An 18,777-nucleotide genomic window follows, 5' to 3' on the forward strand; every position below is an offset into this window, starting at 1 on the left:
TCTGTGGAACTTAAAAACCATACAGGTGTCTGAGCCCTATCTAAGACCTACTGAAAACAGATTTGTGGAGGTGAGGCCTGGGGAGTTGAATTTTTTAAAAAGCTGCACAAGTGATTCTGATAAGCATCCAGGATTGAGAATCACAGTGCACTCAAAATAAAATTTCAATTTTTATTTTGGGCAGCTTTACCTTTCTATCCATATGTTATAGAATTATCAGAATAGTCCAATTAGTAGTCAATTTAAAAATTCTGGCATATCCAGATAGACTTTTTAAAATAGAAATTTCTTAAAAATCTGTGTTTTTTAAAAAAAAACTTAAAAAAATCTGGTTTGAGAATGAAATGTTATTCGTGAAAATATCACTTTTTCTCTCTTCAATCTTTTACTCTAAAATAAACAATAGCTATCACTACTGCCTCTCTTTATTGAGAGGATGCTCTGTCAAACACCATTTGGATCTTTTCATTCAATAACTCATTTAATGTTCACATTTATTCTACAAAGTAAGTATAATCATTTGCCCTTTAGGGATAAGACAACTTGGGCAAAGACACATGGCAAAGTCAGAATTTAAATCGACACTCATCTGATTTCAAAACCTGTTCTCTTTTACACCAGCCACCCTCTATCATTTCTTTTCATGTTTTCTATCCTTTTCTGCTCAGCTCCTGTGCCCTTTAATTCTTTTCTCGTTTTCTTTATCTTTTCATGCCCTGATATTGTCTGCTTGGAATCTGAGAAAGAAGGGTGTGTATGTCTCACAAAAGTTCTTGGTAACAATGATTGCCTCAGTCTTCTTGTAAATATTTCCATTTAGAGACGTTCTCACAGTTACTGATTTGATGAACCTTGGTTTGGTGTCCTTTGACTAATGGAAATATTTATATTTTTTTTGACTGTTTCATTTTAAAGAATGTCCTGGACTTGATCAAGAGAATATAAAAACCTGCTGTCTCTCTTTCCACTTCCAGACCCAGACATGACCCCAGTACATTGAAGCATCTGCTTTTAATTTCACATTTTTTTTCTATCCTAAGGGCCATCTCTCTCTGAACTAGGGTTTAAAGTAGCTCAACAACTAGCAAATGGGAGATGAAGCTAATGAGGGCAGTGACTTTGGTTAAAAAGTGACAGAAATTACAGAACTATCTAGGTAACCTGGGCTTTGGTGGAGTCATTTGAATTGATGGATTTCCATCTGCATGTGCCGTGGGCCCCAGTGCATCTAGCTGCTCAGCCACCTGTGCATTTCAAATACCACACAAGAAATACCATATTACTTATCCCTTTCTCTTTTAATCTACTCATCTTTCTCTCTATGTGGGGCATGGTGGAAAGGTGCTGGGGATAAGAACTACTATTCGAAATAAGAATTTAAAAATTGATATTAGTTATGGAGAAATCTTTGATTTTTTATATGGGGCTAAGATGAGCATGTACTTGAGAAGTTAGACTCCATGAGATAGTTTTCAACATTTGTTTATAAATTGTGGAGGAGACTAGTTCTAAATTCAGGGAACACAGAGAGGAACAACTTCTTTTGATCAATTTCAGAACTGAAGAAATTGACCAAACTGGCAAGGATAGAATACGTGACTTGATGCTCAATAAATATTTGCTGACCAAAGACTAGAGTGTCTGACCAAAGACTAGAAGGAGATGTTAGATTTTACAACTGAAAACCACAGTGCAGGGATGCAGAGTCAGAAATGTCATTTCTGCTAATAAGACCATGGACGATCTTGGGAAAGTGACATAGCATCCCTGAGGTTCAGCTGCTGCTTCAATAAAATGGGGTTTATGACATCTACCGCACAGATTGTTGTGAGGATTAGCAAAAGGCTATGTGTGAAAGTCCTTTGTAAATTATAGGCTATGAGTAATCAATCAAGGAAATAGGATTTAATGAAAGGTTTGGTAGAGAGTCATGAAGGAGAAATTAATTGGGGAAACATTAGACTACATAGGTTTGGACCTACAAGCTAGTGTTATGTTGAAAATAAAAACTTTGGTTTAACTTAGATAATTGAGTCAGGGCAAGGATCATGTCCTGTTAGCACTGACAGCTCCAGTTCTAGAGGAGTCTGCCCTAGAGTAGATTATCTGCCCAGTGTATGTTCAAGGGGACAGATGAATGAACATACGGATGTGTAGCTTTATAGCTGTGGATGAATTTTTAGGTTCAGAAATGGAAAAGCAGGGTTTTCTTTAATATATGTTTATTTATTTATTATTATTGATTTTAAAGAGAGGAAGGGGGGGGGAAGAGAGAAACATCGATGTGAGAGAGAAATATCGAATGGTTGCCTCCTGTTCACACCCAGACCAGGGACTGAACCTGCTACCTGGGCATGTGCTCTTACCAGGAATTGAACCCGTTACCTTTTGGTGTATAGGATGACGCTCAACCAACTGAGCCACACCAGCCAGGGCTGGAAAAGCAGTTTTTGATATTCTCTTTCGCTCAGCCCAGTACATTTAAAAACACACACACATACACACAACATAATGACTTTTATTAAACATTTTGGTAAAACATGCAGTGTTTTGCCTCATTTTCTAGAAAGACAGATGATGGCATGAAATACTTGCTGAGACAACAAGGCTTGTTTTGTGTGATTGGAAACCACATTTTCTAAATTAGTATTATAGTCAGCCGGGTGAGACTGAGCCAACTGTTAAATGATTGTTAAAGCAGAAAAAAGGTCTAAAGACTGTGCCATCAGCCTGTTTTCTCAGATGTTGTAGAGTGAGCACTTGTGGTGCCTACTGGCAGTGGGAATCAATGTTCTTATTAGGCATTTGGGGGGTATTAGGAAGAATGGAATGAGTAATCTTTGTTGGGGAGGCAGCTTCATACAGAATTAGGGGCAATTATGAATGAGACATTGACACCAAGTTCAAAGACTTATTTGAACCTGTCAGAATTTTAAAAGCATCAATTTGGCATATCTCATGATTTGTGTGCTCATTTTGGTAGACTTGAACTTTTGTGCCCTTACATTTTGCTCATTAACATTTTGCACAGAGAATTGTTTGTGTTTATAGATAAGCATCCAAACTATTGGTGAATTCAGCCGACTAGCTCTTTGGTTGCACAAGCTTGTTTTGATAGTTTGAAATACCCAATAGGGAAGCAAGACACTAAAATTTGGCCTCTAGAGGCTAAAAAGATTGACATGAAGCTCTATGAAAACAGTCTAGTTCCTGTTATTGCTTCCGTGGGGAAACTTTCTTGGGATATGCAAATGTAACAAGAGAAATAAGAGCAGTTGTAGACAAAGAAGCAGAGTTATTGGGCTTATCTATGTCCATGGGTTAACACACAGCAACGAAGGATGCTTCCTGATGACTGGACAGCCAGTCGCCAGTCATAAAATCATAATTATAATACCTACTGTGTTAAGGAGAGAGAAACCTGAGATTACGGGCAGTAGAGGATGGCTTCAGGCACGTGGATAATACTTGAAGCCCACATTGGTGTGTTTGAGCTTAACAGGTAAAAACCCGTTCCCTTCTCTTTTCTCATCTTGAAGAACTGAAAGAATTCCTGGGGTATTTGGGAGCAAATATGTAATCCTATGGTATTATTAGGTGAAGTGTGGGTATAGAGAACCTCTCCACTACTTGTTCATTTATCAACATATATTATTCTAGGTGCTTGGATTACAGTGATGAACACAACAAAAATCACTGTCTGTGTGAGACTTACATTCTGGTGGAGACCAATGGTGATCAACCAACCAGATAAACATACATTATAATGTCAGATATGGATAAGTATGGTAAAACAATGTATAGTAGGCTATAAAGATAGACATAAACTATCACAGATTGGAATGGCCATTTTAGAAGTGATAAAGGAAGGCTTCTCTGAGAAGCTGACATTGGAGGAGAAGCCTGAATGAAATGAGAAAGCAAATCAGATGATGGTATGGGAGACAGTGTTAGAAGATGGAATAGGAAGTACAGAAACCTTGAGGTGGGATCAAACTTTAGGTTCTTAAAGAAGCAGGAAGGAAATCCCTGTACCTTATGTGGAAGGATCACAGGGAAGAGAATGAAACTGGAGAAACAGGCTGCAAGAGAACCAGGGACCCCTTCCCCCTGCCCTCCCCTTGGAGATCATCATGGTTAGAATTTAGGTATCATCCTAAATGTGATGAGAAGCTATAAAAAGGCTTTGAGCAGGTGAGCAATCTGATTGCTTTGTATTTTCAATTCATTTTTCTACTGCCATGCAGAGACTAAATTTCTTGGGTCAGCCACAGTGCACAAGCAAGACTAATTATCTCTTCCCTCTCATAATCTCTAGCCTACAACAAATATGAGCTCCTCAAGGGCAGAGAAACCATCTCTACATATAGTTCCCAGGGCTTTGCCTTATCCTGGTCTGTCATAGCTACTTGGTAGATATTGAACATATTCTGGAAGGGTGGGGAAGGGAAATTTCTAATTTAGACTGGGACAGAAATACCTCAGCCTCACATGACATAGGACACGTCTTACAGGTGGGTCTTTTCCCATGAAGTGTGAAATGAGTTCCTTCTATTTTCTAGCCTCCTGGGTGATTCTCTGGGATCGTGGGAAGATAATTACAATAATGATCATAAAGTACATTCAGGGATATATTGGGGAAGCTGTTAAAAATCACATGAAATGGGGACAAGGAAAAGTTTGAGTCATACAGAAAATTTGGCTTGAGGCTGGAGAACAAGACTAGATGGGGCAGCTGGTTAATTTTTTGTTATGGCTTGAAATGCACTTTGCATATTTAAACCATGGAATCACTACAATTTTTCTTCCTCCTTATCAGTATAAAAAGTATTTGATAAGGTCCGCGAGTGTTGGATAGGAAATAGGTCTTTCTTCAATGGGCCCCTCTGGAGACTTGTCTTGACCTGTGTCCATAAAATCACCCTTTTGTAGCTAAATAAAAGAAACAAATCTGTGCAGGCCTCCTCATAATTTTGACTTGTGAGTGTCAGGCAAGTCTGAGCTACCGCCCTTATTATAAACATCTCCAGAGGAGGTGAACATTCTTAATTTTTACAGCCATGATGCAGTCATGCTTTGAGATCATCTGAGAAGTGCTGTAGAAGCACAAAACATTATTACTATTATTATGGCAGTAATGACTGTGATTATAATGCAGTTTGGGGGGGCGAGGAGGAATGGCAGTTAAGGGTAAGTTTTACCCCCTGTATATCAGTGAGATTCGCAGTGTCACAAACCTTATGTGTTTCTGTATGCATCTGTGCGCGTGTGGTGGGCACAGGGAGACAGATGTGGGTATTGAGATGTTATTGCTGGAAGATACGTACTCAAATCCATTTCAGTGAAACTGTGTTTAGAAACATCATTCTGTTCCATTTACATAAAACCTAGAGCACAGCTCTGCTCGGTTTCAGTAATAATGTGTTGGTGTGAAGTATAATTTCCCTGCATCTCATTTGGGATGTGATGGTGATCTAGAGGCTCTGGATGAGGCAGGTGGTTGTGACATAAAGTGTTTATTTCACATATTAATGTAACTACTCTGGGGAACAAGAAGATGTGACAGAAGTTCTGTAGTTTGGCATCTTTGTCATGTCCTATGTTTTTGCCACTTTCTTCCTTGATCTCCATTTTTGGGAATCTGTGATTTTGAAAAAACCAGTACTTACTAGTTCAACAAGCATTTATGGAGCATCTATTAAATACCATGCCTGGTGCTGGTTTGTGGGAGTAACGGGTTGAGTATGATTTGTTCCCTGCCTTAAGGGTTTTATAGGTTAGTGAGGGAGTCAGACAAGAATATCAATGGGCCTGATGTATTAAATTCAAGCTCTCCCATGGCCCAAGTGCCATGATCACATTTGCATCTTGGATGTCTCCCTCTGGGGACAGTGTGTAGAATGGATTTAAGTGGGTTGGACTAGAAGCAGGAAGAGCCTGAGCAAGGCCATTGCAGAAGTGCAGGTAAGAGATAAATACCTAAGTCCTTCGAAGGGTTTGGTTTTTCTTCTGTGAAACCCAAACACTTGGCATTATTTCTCATGATACCAGGTGGAGGGAGTGGCTGGTTTGCAGGATTTGAATAGCCTGTGTGGCCGGAATGGCCTGTGTGGTTCCCGGATGGTGTGTCCTGCTGTGAGTGGAAGAAGACAGGGTCATGGGGCAGGGGTGGGAATACCTGGGCGCTTCCTCTGAGTTTGGGGGATTCGGTGCAGTTGAGAAATTGCTTACTCGGGAATGTTTTGTGAGACATTCTCACAGAGGGCTAGAGCTGCATATGACATTTTGGGCATGATCCTAAATGTTGCCTAACAGTGTGTGCACAGTGATGACGACCAAAATTATTGTTTCATTTCTACCAGAGCGGATTGCCAAGGGAAGTGTTAGAGACCTTGTTCAGGGATTTGAGAATTACTCTCCTGGGAAGAGAGACAGACAGACAAACAGACAGACTTGAGACTGCATAACTTTGCCTGGGGTAAATACAGTAGGCTAGGGTGAAGGTGCTGGTTGATCATTTCAGGCATAGGATTCAACAAGAAAACAAACCCACAGGGCTATACGAGATGTACTCTATAAATTCTTCCCTTTTGTGAGAAAGCTATAAAGCCCATGATGACTTTTAAGATTATAGAGTAAAGAAGCTCATTGTTTTGAATTTATCATTTGAAAGGCTGAGAATGCCTTTGTGTCGCTGGGAAGTCTATAATCACTATGAATTAATGATGCAGACTACATTTACAGGGGCCATGTTTCACCTACTTAGAGATCAAACAGCTTTGGGGGCCTTCTGGAACTTTGCTTGTATGCAAATATTTCCTGTTAATTACAAAAGAGGCGTAATTGAAGTCAGCCTAACTTCACACCAGACCTGAGTTATAAAGTATGACCAGCTGTTTTCCATTCCCTCTGTGAGTGTGGGAAAGAGGAATGACTTTAAATGGAACCAGGAAAGATAAAGCAAGGGAGCCTCTTTCGTGGTACAAATAATATAACAAACAGGCAAACAGTAGAAGACTGATATCAGATCATCAAGAAACAATCTTGGTGGCTACTGTGGTGAGACTTGAACAAGCCCACCTTGGTTTTGCCAAACTCTTTTTTCTCCTAAGAGTTTCAATAAGTCTACTACCGTGTAGGGATCCCTTCAGGTGTGGCTGAGGAACTGGATGAGCTCTTTAAGTTCTGTATTTAACCTGCTGTTACATTTAATTGGAAATTACCTTTGTGGCATTTGCAGAAGCTTAGGCCATATTGAATATAAGTGTGATTTTATTGTCTCTAAGTAAGAAAAGGCTTTCCAACTTTATTGTCAGTAAACATCTTTAGTGGAGCAGAAGTTACATGGCTTGCATAGGGGCACACTGCATGATATGAAATCACTGCTTCCTGTGACTACATCAAAGATTTTCCTTTTATATCTTTAGAAGAAGCAGAAAGTGGTCCCCCACTAAGATGCCTAAGTGTAAGTCGATTGGTCTTTATTGATACCTTCTTATAATGGGCACCAGCTCAGTGTTTCCATGTGCACGACCTCATCACATCATGTTTATTAAATGAGGAAAAAGCTATAAGAGACTAGTGTTGTTGTTATTTTTCAGAGACACAGAATGTTGTAGAACTAAGACTTGAAGCTCCTGACTCTGAGGTTCAAGGTAATTTCCCGAGCATCTGTATAGTCTTCTGTTCTTACTCACACACTGCTGCTAACTCCCTGGCTGTCCAACAGGCAATGTTTCTGTTCCACCCACTACCACCTTGAACCCTCTCTCATCCCCCGAGCTAAATTCTGGCCGACTCATTGAGAGTGTCTACCTCTGCCTTTAATTCCCCGGCTGTTACTTTCATCCATACCCAGTGCTGGAGCACGAACTTCAGGATCCCCTTACTTTCAGAAATGTTGGTTTTAGAGGTTTTCTTCATATTCCCTCTGCTGTAATGTTAAGAGGCATACTACAGAGAATCTGTTTGTTCTAAGTCCCAAATATATTTTGAACCTGAATTTCCCTTATCAGCACCTTTTTCATCCTAGCTCAAGGCACCATCTTGCAACAGGCAAAAGCCTGGACCACTGTAAGAGTATTCTCATATATTGCTATCCCCAGTGTGGTCCGGGGACCACAGCATCGGCATCACCGGGGAGCTTGCTAGAAATGCAGAATCTCTCCCCTGCCCTGGACTTGGAGAATTAGAATCCGCATTTTAACAAGATCCCCAGATATTTGTGTGCACTTTAAAGTAGAAGATCCCTGTGATGACAGAGCTCCCACACTTTCTTTGCCTCCTTCACTGCATTCTCCCTTTACATTCAGTGTGATTTTTTACAAATGCATAATCCATGAACACAGACAATAGTGTGGTGAAGGCCTGGGGGTGGGGTGGGGGAGTGGAGGGGGTCAATGGGAGGGAAAGGGGGACATCTGTAATACTTTCAACAATAAAGATAAATTAAAAAACAAAAAACAAAACAAAAAACAAAGAAAGCCTGAGAAACAACCAAGAGTTGCCCTAAGAAGACATGATAACTAAGTGTAATGTATATCCTGGATGGGATTCAGGAACAGAATAAGGACTTTAGGTAAAAACTGAGCAAATCTGAATAAAGTATGGACTTTAGCTAATCAAAGTATCAGTATTGGTTCATTGTGACAAATGTACCATGTTAACGTAAGATATTAATAATAGGAGGAGCTGGGTGTGGGGTATAGGAGAACTTCCTGAACTGTCTGTTATAAATCTAAACTATCTAAAATAAAAAGTTTACTTTTCAAAAGTTTTTTAAAAATGTATGCTCATATCATTTTTTCACTCTAAGTGCTTTAGTGGCTTCCATCTCACTTAAAATAAAACCCAAACTCTTTACAATAACATACAATGTCCTCCAAGATCTGATTCTCACCTGTTCCCAGGCACCTGATTTCCTTTCCGTTCCTAAAACACACCAGTAAGACTTGCCTCATTATTTCCTCTACTCAGGGCATGATCTTAGTTTTCTTAACCTTTGTCTCAGTTTAAAGGTCACTTCTAGGAGAAAATAAACCTGACCACTCTAAGTAGGTTCCTCCAGTTTTTCTCTATCATAACCATGCTAATTTCCTTCAGAACTTATATTTCAATCTGTTGTTATATTATCTATTTGTATCCTAACCATTGTCCATTTCCCCTCTTGGACTGTGTAAGGGTAAAACCCTTGACTTTCCCTAGTACTTAACAGTGAATGGCACTGAGAAGATACTCTATAAATATCTGTTGAGCAATTGAGTAAACATAGTTACGCTTCTTGCTTATTGAATTTTTTCAGGTGTATATAATTAAGGAGAAATTGTTAGTATTTATAATCCTTGTAATTACTGCTAGTTATTTGTAGTTTTACCTGAATTATGTTCAGTTAGCCATACAGATTCTGAAAGCCTCCTAATGCCAACTTTCAGCATCACTAGTGTAGTGATTTTTGTTTCCAAGCTATTTGCAGATGTGAGCTATTTCTCATTTACCTACTGTAACCAACAAATATTGCCCTCATGTCAAATATCCAGCCATCTTCTTAATGGAAAGTAGATACAGTTGTCTACAAGTATAATTGCTTTGGTCCAGAGTTGACAAGGGAACATACTGGACAAATACTAATTTCTTTATGTTGTGTTTTTGAAGAGAGAGTGCAGGAAAGGATGAAAGAGTAATGAGTTCAAGGGCTGGTGTCTTGCAATATTAGGCTACAACTGATGACTAACAACTGATGGCTAACTCAGGGTCAGAGAAAGAAAAGTCCCTCGTGATGGATCATTGCACAATTGCTCGAAGCAGATGTGCAAGAGAGGCTGTACGCTTCCCTGACACATCTGGCATTAGTCATCACGAGAAGCAGGTGCCTGGTTGAGCGGCTCACACGTCTGTTTCAGGATGACACATTCCTGTTGTTTCTGGGTTGCATTTGAATTTTCTTTGGCTCTTGTCAACGCAAGCACATTAATGATCAAAACGATAATGCAGAGAAAGATTGCCCAACGAAGAGGGTAAACAAGGTAGCTGCTGCTTCTGGCACCATGAGGTTCTGGGTTTTGGAAAAATTAGTAAGCCACCCTGTGAGTGACAGCCCATGACAGTCCAGATGTAATGTTTGTACGCTCATTGTCACAGGTTGAGTCACAACTTCCATGGATGGCGCTGGTCTCAGAATAGAAGGTTTGCCTGTGAGTTAGCCAGCGTCTTTGTTAGGCCTTAGCCAACTGTGGGTCGGGGCGACTTGTGCCCTCGTCCTCACATCAGCCTTTGCGTCTCACAAGATGAAGGTCTGCGAAAGCACTGGCCGAGGTTTACCAATGTGTAAAACGCCAGCCAGGGCACACCTGTGAGAGCTCACCGGCGTCCACGGTGAAGTCACCTGTCCCGCGGTGCCCTTCCCCCTGCTGTATTCTAGCACGGCCTTAATTCACCGATCCTTAGGTTTCCAGGATGAACACCGACTGGTTATTCAGGCCCGTGCGCACGGCCTGGATTGTGATCTCTTGGAACGTCCTGCCGAGCTGGCCTGGAACTTGTGAACAGCGGAGGCTCTCATAGTCGCCGTGTTTCTCAAGGGGCGGTGTGCTGACTCTCTGTCTCGGAAGCGCCTGGCAGGCTGGTGGAAAGCGTAGGTTCCTGGGGCTGTCCCTAAAAATCTACTGAATCAGAGTCTCCGGCATAAAGTTTAAGAGTACATGATTTTAGCAAATGTTCCAGGTGACCCTTATGAATTCTAAAGTTTGAGAACTATTAGCTTCTGTGGAAGTTAAGTGTGCAATTCTTAAATTATTTTTCATAGGCATTAAATAGAATAGGGGATTCAAATAGCCAATTTTAAAGATAAGGATTTTATGAATCAGCAATAATCTTACAACCCACTTTTGGCTTCTCAGCTATGATGCTACTGATATTATCCTACAGTTAACCCTTAGAAATATGTCTATGAGTCCGCAATAGTGACTCTTTGTAGGACAGAGACTTATTTTCAGAGATGGTTTACATGGTTTGGAATGGCTGTGTGTGTGTTTGTGTCTACATGCACATGTGTATAGAATAAAGGAGACTTAACTGGGGGCCTGTTGTGTACGTGGATTTTAGATCACCCCTTCGTATCCCAGGTCAAGTACTTCTGGAATACGAGGACTGAAAAGACTTTGTCTTTCTTTTTTCATTAGTGAAATGGTTTTAAGAAATTTTCCTTTGTCTTTTTCTTTTGAAAAAGAATAGATACCTACTCTGCCTAAGCTCTTCTCATGACCATTGTCATTTAAAAAAAGCTATAATGCAAAGATGCAGAAATCATCGTTTAAAAACCATTCAGGGTGGTTTTAGCCCTCACTGTTCAATGTCATTTCTTAGAAATATTTACTGAACTGTAATAGACAAACAGAAAATACACAAACTGAGCGTCATCATGTAACCAATACTGAGATCACTGATACCCGAGAAGTCCCTCTTTTTTCTAATTCCAGTCACTAAACCTTTCAAAGGAGAAAATAATTAGCTAATGTCTAGAATTCATTTTATTTCTAATAAATATCTACTCACTTTACTTATTTTCTGTAAACATTAGTCTTTCTGTATATATTGGAATCTTTAGCATGTTGATGATCAATATTTATTCAATTTGAACTTTCCTGACTAATTGTTGACCTTTAAAAGACACTTTCCTTTTGCTAATTTATAATTCTAGAATTTTTCTTTTATTGAGTGAAATTCTTTAGGTTCAACTTGAATCATTTCTGTGTACTCTGTGTTTGCTTCTAATCTGAAATGTACAAATTAAAATTTCAGGATGGTATTAAGTAGTCAATATCAATTATGAAACACTCAGGGCAATTGTTTGAGTTACATTAGCTTAAAACAAGTACTTGACAATTTTTTTCCATTTTATACATTGTGAAAACTTGGTCAACAAGCAAACCAATTGATTGGATATAATGAATTTGAAGCAGAAGTTTATTGGACCTAGGGATAAGCCAACAGGAATTGAGATTTGGTATATTAGGGAGCTAAAATAAAAATAAATATGGAGCTATTGGGGACTTCACATAAATTTTTTCTATTTTTGTCATAAATCAGACTGGGATTCTCAGCAAGGGATAAGCCTAATGTCTGCAGGATTGAAAAGAAAGGTATTATGTCAATGTGAAAAGAATGCTGTACTTGGGGTCTGACACATTATTGTGTGGCCATAGGAAAGTCATATAGCCTCACTTTAAGACTCAGTTTTCAAATCTATAAAATCATCATAATATTTTCTTAGAAAAGTTGTGTTGAGATGTAAATAAGATTCATGTTTCTAACCATCTAATAAAGACCCGAATAGGTAATTGCTCAATCAATGTGGGCCTCCCCTATCTTTCAGGATGGCAGCATAGCATTTTCAAAGGAGATCGACATGGAGAAAATAAAACACTGCACTATCTCCTTTTCCATGCATTCTATTATTTATTTATCATTCCCAAACAAATGCATGCTAATTACATAAAATTTGGAAATAGAGATATGAAAAATCTCACATTCTTAGAGATAGCCATAATAAGTATTGGTTTTTATAAGCATCTTTCTTTCCATTGTATTTCCTTAGTACCCTTCAGAATGCCCTGCACAGAGTAGTCATGCTCCACATTTGAGAAATCGAACCTTTCCAAGAAGACAAGAAAGTGGTTGTAAATCTTTTAGAAATATTAATTACTGTTTTAGAATAGAGTCCAGCAGACTTTCTGGTCTACCTGTTATTTTTTTCAATCCTCAAGGACAGATACTTGTCCTATTAACTTAAATAGCACTAGGGGAAGAGATTACAACATCTCTTTTTACAACAGGGTAGGTCTAAGAGCAGCTGTTCATAAACTAAATCATTTTAAAACTATTTTATTAGGCTTTCATTGCATTTTAAAATTAAAGGCAGGTTTTTCTTTTCTTTTTTAAAGGAAAACAGCATGGTGGGAAAAACTGAATTAGGAATGCCAAGAGCTGAGCTGTAGCCCCTGCTAATTCATTCATTCATTCCTTCATTCATTTCCCTGCCTTCAGAGCTAGGTAAGTAGTGCAGCCCTGTCACCTTGTAGTAAATAATGGGAAATAACGCCTGTGCTGCTTTCCTCATGTGGTGACTGTGGGAACCAGTTGTGATGATACATGTGGTGATGTTTTTAATGCGATATATTGCTATAAGCTTTATGTATTGATATGGTAATAACAGGAAAATTAGTGTGCATAACATTAACATAAAATTTTCTATTGGGCTCTACTTGAAAGCAATGAGCAGGATTGACTTATTCCCTGATTTTATTTCACAATTCTGTTTATATCTAGGTCCCTAATCATTCTAGATGAGTGTAGCAGGTTGGGAGCTATACTGAGAAGTACAAAATTCTCCATCTGCCTAGAACTTGAGTGGATTATCATGTCAATCTTTACTAAGTTCTAGTCTAGAAATTCAGAAAGCAAAATTAGAAAAAAAAAGATAATACAGTGCATTTTCTAGCCCTCATCTACCCAGTACTTAAGGTCCATTTATATTACCACTTTCCCTCAGTTTCTATCCTCAGATACAACATAATGATAATAACTGTTGTGCAAAGCATTAAATGGGCTACTTAGCATTTGGGGAAAAATAACATTAACCCCTAAATATTATAATCATGCATCCCTTAGACATGTGGTAGGACTTCAGTGTCTCTCTGCAGAAATCCTATGCACTTAGAAGTTAGAACAAAGCGGGTTGAAGCATTGCTCCACGTCAGCTGTGTGACTGCGGGGTATGTCATTGCCCTCTCTGCGCCTCATCTTCATGAGGATTGGGCAGAATGCACACATAGCGCGTCCAGAAGAGGGCTTAGCCCACGTTAGGTAAGTTTTGTTAGTTTCCTTTCCTTCTCATACCACCACAATGTTTACTCATTTCAACAGGTGTGAATGTTTGATCATTTAGAGTAACATGGAATATCTCTTACATTTATTTTACCTAGGAGTAGTATAAAAATCCATACTTTTATTGACATGAATCAAGAGGCCAGGAGTTATATTTTTAAAAATGGTGTTTTATTGGAAATTTGCTTGCCTTGCATAATGTACAAACATAAGCTACAATTGGGTTAATGACTTAAGTGTGAAACGAAAGCCACAGAGGGGGTCAGAGAAAGTATGGAGGGGTATTTTAATGATCTGGGATTGGGAAAAGGCTTTCTTCCTATGGTAACAGCTCAAGGGGGTCATAAAAGAAAAATGTCACATTTGATTATACTAAAATTTAAGACCTCAATTTGACAAACAAACAAACAAACAAGCAAGCAAATACAGCCCCCCCAAATTGTAACCATAAAACAAAGGGTAAACTGTAGAAATTTATTTACAATTCAGAAACAAAGGCTAATGTCCTTAATATCCTTATGTAGCTTTGTAAAGAGCTTCTACAAATCAATAAGGAAAGATAAACGACTTAGTACAATAAGCAAAGGTCATGAAAGGTGGCTCACTCTTTTCACTTGAATGCTCGCTTTGGTATTCTTGAGTCCAAGTGCTGAAAGTATTACATGTGAATCGGAAGACTGTGGTCTTGTATTGGAGCATTGTGATTAGCTCTCTTTTGAATAAATGAGTTTCCTTGACTGGCTGAGTGGCCATGCCTATGTTTCCAGAAAAAATTTTGTTTAAAAATTCTAGTTTTGAATATGTGATCTTTCCAAACATTTGTGTTTACTTAGTCTTTTTTGTCAGAGCACTTGAGAACATACATACAATCCTTTCTTGGTGACCCAGTTCATCATTAGGAACATCGATTATTGCACGTTGCTAGAATGTGGTGCACTGAGGTTGGGAAGGGCTGTTTATCCCTGTGCGAGGGAGGTTCCGAGAGCTTCGCATTTTGAATTCTTAGGAAGATATTAATGTAGCAACAAAAGACAATGAGATAAATTAAAGTCACCCTTTAAGCCCCCTAGGAAGCTACCACTATGGAGATGAGTGTATAATCCCTCTCTCTAGCAATTCCAGAATAGCCCACTTTCCTTTTTTTACTGGAAAGAATTGTTCATTCTTTGAGACTCAGAGAAGGGAGTTGGTTTTACAATGCAGTACCAGGTTCTATTAAAAAAACAATCTGTATTTAAACTCTGGGGCACTTGCTTTGTGTTTATACTTTACGTGAATGTGATTACATCTTCATGCCTATCCTATAAAATAGGCCCATTTTACAAGTGAGAAAAGAGAGGCTTTGAAAAATTCAATCCCTTATCAGCTAATGCATGGGAGCTCCGATATGGAAGAGCCTGAAGTTTAGATTTAGATTAATCCTGTACTGTACCAGATTTCTTAGAATTGTGTGTAAAATAAAGGTACAAATGTTCTGAGTGAGAGTCTAACAAACTCCTCTCGGAATGAAATGTGGGAGCCTGTGGTCTGAGCCCGGGGATAATGGAGTGGGAACTATTCAGAGCCTGACCGCCTCTGCCTCTCATCAGCATTCGGCCCGGGTGAGCTATTACTCGCGTCTCTGTAGAGATGAAAAGTACAGTGTGAGGTGCCATCGTCTGTAAAGATAGAGCTTTGATCATGTATGCAGCTTGCCACCCTGGATTATAGAAAACACACCGTGATTGAGCAATGAATGAAAATAATTTCATCTTCTCCTGGGGATTTCACACGTCACACCTCTCCACTGGCATCGTCCTCATGAATCTTTCATGGGTCTCAGGGTTGGGAAATAGAGGTGAGCGTGCCGGGGAGGGGCGCTTTCCTGGGAGGGCGGCGCATAGTCGGCCCACGGGCAATGCACTGACTGTGTGCCGCGACTCCCATCGTGAACACCCTCGGAAAGCCCTGGGTGAGGGGAAGAAAGCCAGCACGCGTGTTTACCGTTTATTCACCTCTGCACCGCTCTTGGCTTCTGTGCTCTGGCTCAGCCCTGGTAACGTAAATTGCAAGAGGGACAGTGGGGCTCTGAGAAACGGGATTTTGTGTAAACCTCTCTTGTGATGATTGTGCCCCACTGCCTTAATGTTGCTCTGTTTTTTCTAAGAAGGGATGAGCTAAGGAATCATTTTCCATAGTTTACCGTAAGCGATTAAGTCCGATGCTTGCCCGAATGTTGTAGATTTTCGTGACATTTAAGCTTTGCCTGTGTTCTTGTCACAGCTTTCAGGGAGAACCCCTTTCCCTGGCATTACTCTCAGGATGAGTCAGTGCCTTTCCTTTCTTCTCTGCCATTACCCCCCTCCCCTCCCCTCCCCTCCCCTCCCCTCCCCTCCCCTCCCCTCCCCTCCCCTCCCCTCCCCTCCCCTCCCCTCCCCTCCCCTCCCCTCCCCTCCCCTCCCCTCCCCTCCCCTCCCCTCCCCTCCCCCTCTCTTCCTGTCCCCCCATCACATAGCTGCGACTCAGGAAGAACCAGCTTGAACACCTTTGCTAAATTATACATTTTATCTACTTCATGAAGTCAATTTCATTCTTTTTATTCCGCCCATGTTGCTACAGAACTTCCTCAATCTTTAATGTATGAGCTGCCATAAATTAATTTTTTCAACATTTTACTTGGAAACGACCCTAATTCCTTGGTTTTGTAAAATCCCATGGGTTGGCGGCTCCAGAACCTACCCTTCCTCTCGCTCGCCACCTGCCCTTCGTGCCTGAGAAGACGCTGCGGGGGCCCCAGTTTGGAAACCTCGGCTAAAGCCACTCGCAAGCTGGTGACTCTGGACCCTTGCGGAGCTTCTCTAAATCTTCATTTCTTATCTGCGGACCGCAGATGATGACCGTAACACCTCATGGAGTCAGCGTGAGGATTCAACAAGACGATGCTTGTCAAGTTCTAGGCATGTTGTGTGTGCTAAAGACATGTGGCCCGTTGTTATGATTGTCACCACTTCCCTTCTCACCTCTCTTGTGTTTGAAACACAGTCTGCGCCTCGTAGCTCCTGTCTGCTTGGGAATGTATGTCATGTGTCTTACACTGTCCTAGTCTTGTCATGTGTGTTACACTGTCCCGGTCTCAGTGCTCCCACCCACTCGACTGTTCACTGACACTGTCCTGTTCCAGCTTCCAGTCTGTTTTCCTCCTTTTATTGCCAAGTAACTTGAAGGAATAGTCCATATTATCAGGTCTAGGTTCAGAATTTTAGAAGCCCTCAGCTCTGAAAAGACTGGTACCATCATCCCCAACACCAGCCCCTACTCAAATCAAAACAACATAGTATATTTTGAAATGACCCCGAATCCTGTAATAATTACCTCTCGTTTACAGCTGAGAAAGTTGAGCTTTAAGTGCTGAAATTAAATTAGTTTTTTAAAAATTTTTTATGATTATAAATTTATGAATTAATTCACTGTCCCTGAACTTCTTATTTATTTAGAGGGGCAACCGTTGAGCAGGTGTTAGTCTCTGCATTCAATAATTCAACCATGGAAGCCACTTGCTATTTCTTTAAGAAATACACAATCACACACACACATCCACACACATACTGTGATATGCACACTACTGTTTGTGTGTATGGATATATATTCATATATTTTTACATATAGTCATGATACTGTTCATAATGTACATAATGTCTGGAGGGAAATGATAAGGACATTAAGGCAGCTGTTGCATCTGCCATTTGCTAGCAAGTTTTGTGTCGGTTTCTCAATCATATGAGTCTCCTTTCCTCATCTGTGGAAATGGGGTCATAACAATATTTGCCTCTCAGGGTTGTTATGAAAATTAGGGAAGATTATGCAGGTGACACCACTCGAGAAGTTATTAACCACTACATAACTTCAGTGAATTAAATTTAAATATGGTATGCTTTCTTTGTCTCATTAAATCATTTTGATGTGAGATCAAGGTCAATACTGAATAATTCTTCCCTCCCTGTCCCCAGCTGTTCAGCAACACGTTCCTGGATGCTTAGTGAGCACAGTGTCTTTCCCAACAAGATAAAGTTTTATTTCATGACAAAGGAAAGGCCAAGGGGCAAGTGTAAAAAGTTACATCCACTTGATAGACTTGTTGGGAGGTTTAGATGCAATTATTTGTAAAGTATTCACCACACTGCCAAGTGCATAGGGAATGATAATTAAATGGGACTGTGCTAGATTGTTATTGAGAATGTCTTTGGAAGTAGGGCCCATTCTGATTTTGGTAATAGTCACACCTGAGGTTCAAGATTTACAGAAAGTGAGGGTGAGAGTCGGATTGAGGTGAGGGCAGCCAGAATTAACGTGGGAACAGGCACAGTACATATAGACAGTAACATCAGTCTATATAATTTCCATAGACTGATTTTGGATAGCCAAAAAAGGGGGGGGGGGAGAACATCTATAATACTTTCAACAATAAAGAAAAAACAAACAAACAAAAATACTATAATTTCTCATTGGTTCCTGTGGAAGGTGGGTGATATAAATGAGAAGGCCTTTATTTTTCTGAGCATCATGGGCTTGGGGTGCAATCTGAGGGCAATACCTGAGGCAGAGCTGAAATTTTCAGCATTCTAAAGGAGAGGGGCATTTGAAGATCCAGAGAAAACTAGGGAAGGAATAGGAGAGTCGACAAGTTTGGGCAACATGCAGTGAAGGAGGAGAGGAAGGGAAATCCTGGTAGCGATTTGGAAAAAAAAAAAAATGTCTAATGGAAGCCTTCAAAGGTTTTTGGAGGGATGTGCAGTTCATGAATGTGTTGGTATAGAGGAAGTCTTTAGAGCTATGGGGTAGAGAGGGACCACTGACACAGAGCTAGCCCAGAGCTGGTGCGTCTGGGAACATCTAGGCCATGCTCTGGCTTTCCTCGTC

At 40.1% G+C, this 18,777-nt stretch overlaps 1 protein-coding gene across 1 annotated transcript in view; it reads left to right on the top strand.

Moving 5' to 3' along the window:
- The window catches only part of DIO2 (iodothyronine deiodinase 2), a 134,762-nt gene that overhangs the window by 46,916 nt on the left and 69,069 nt on the right, over positions 1-18,777 (top strand). Inside the window, 1 exon segment of the mRNA XM_087818785.1 lies at positions 12,939-13,047. The gene's annotated coding sequence lies outside the window, so the exon portion shown is untranslated.

This window comes from Miniopterus natalensis, chromosome 1 (assembly GCF_054644295.1).
Source record: "Miniopterus natalensis isolate mMinNat1 chromosome 1, mMinNat1.hap1, whole genome shotgun sequence".
NCBI classification, from domain to species: Eukaryota; Metazoa; Chordata; class Mammalia; order Chiroptera; family Miniopteridae; genus Miniopterus; species Miniopterus natalensis.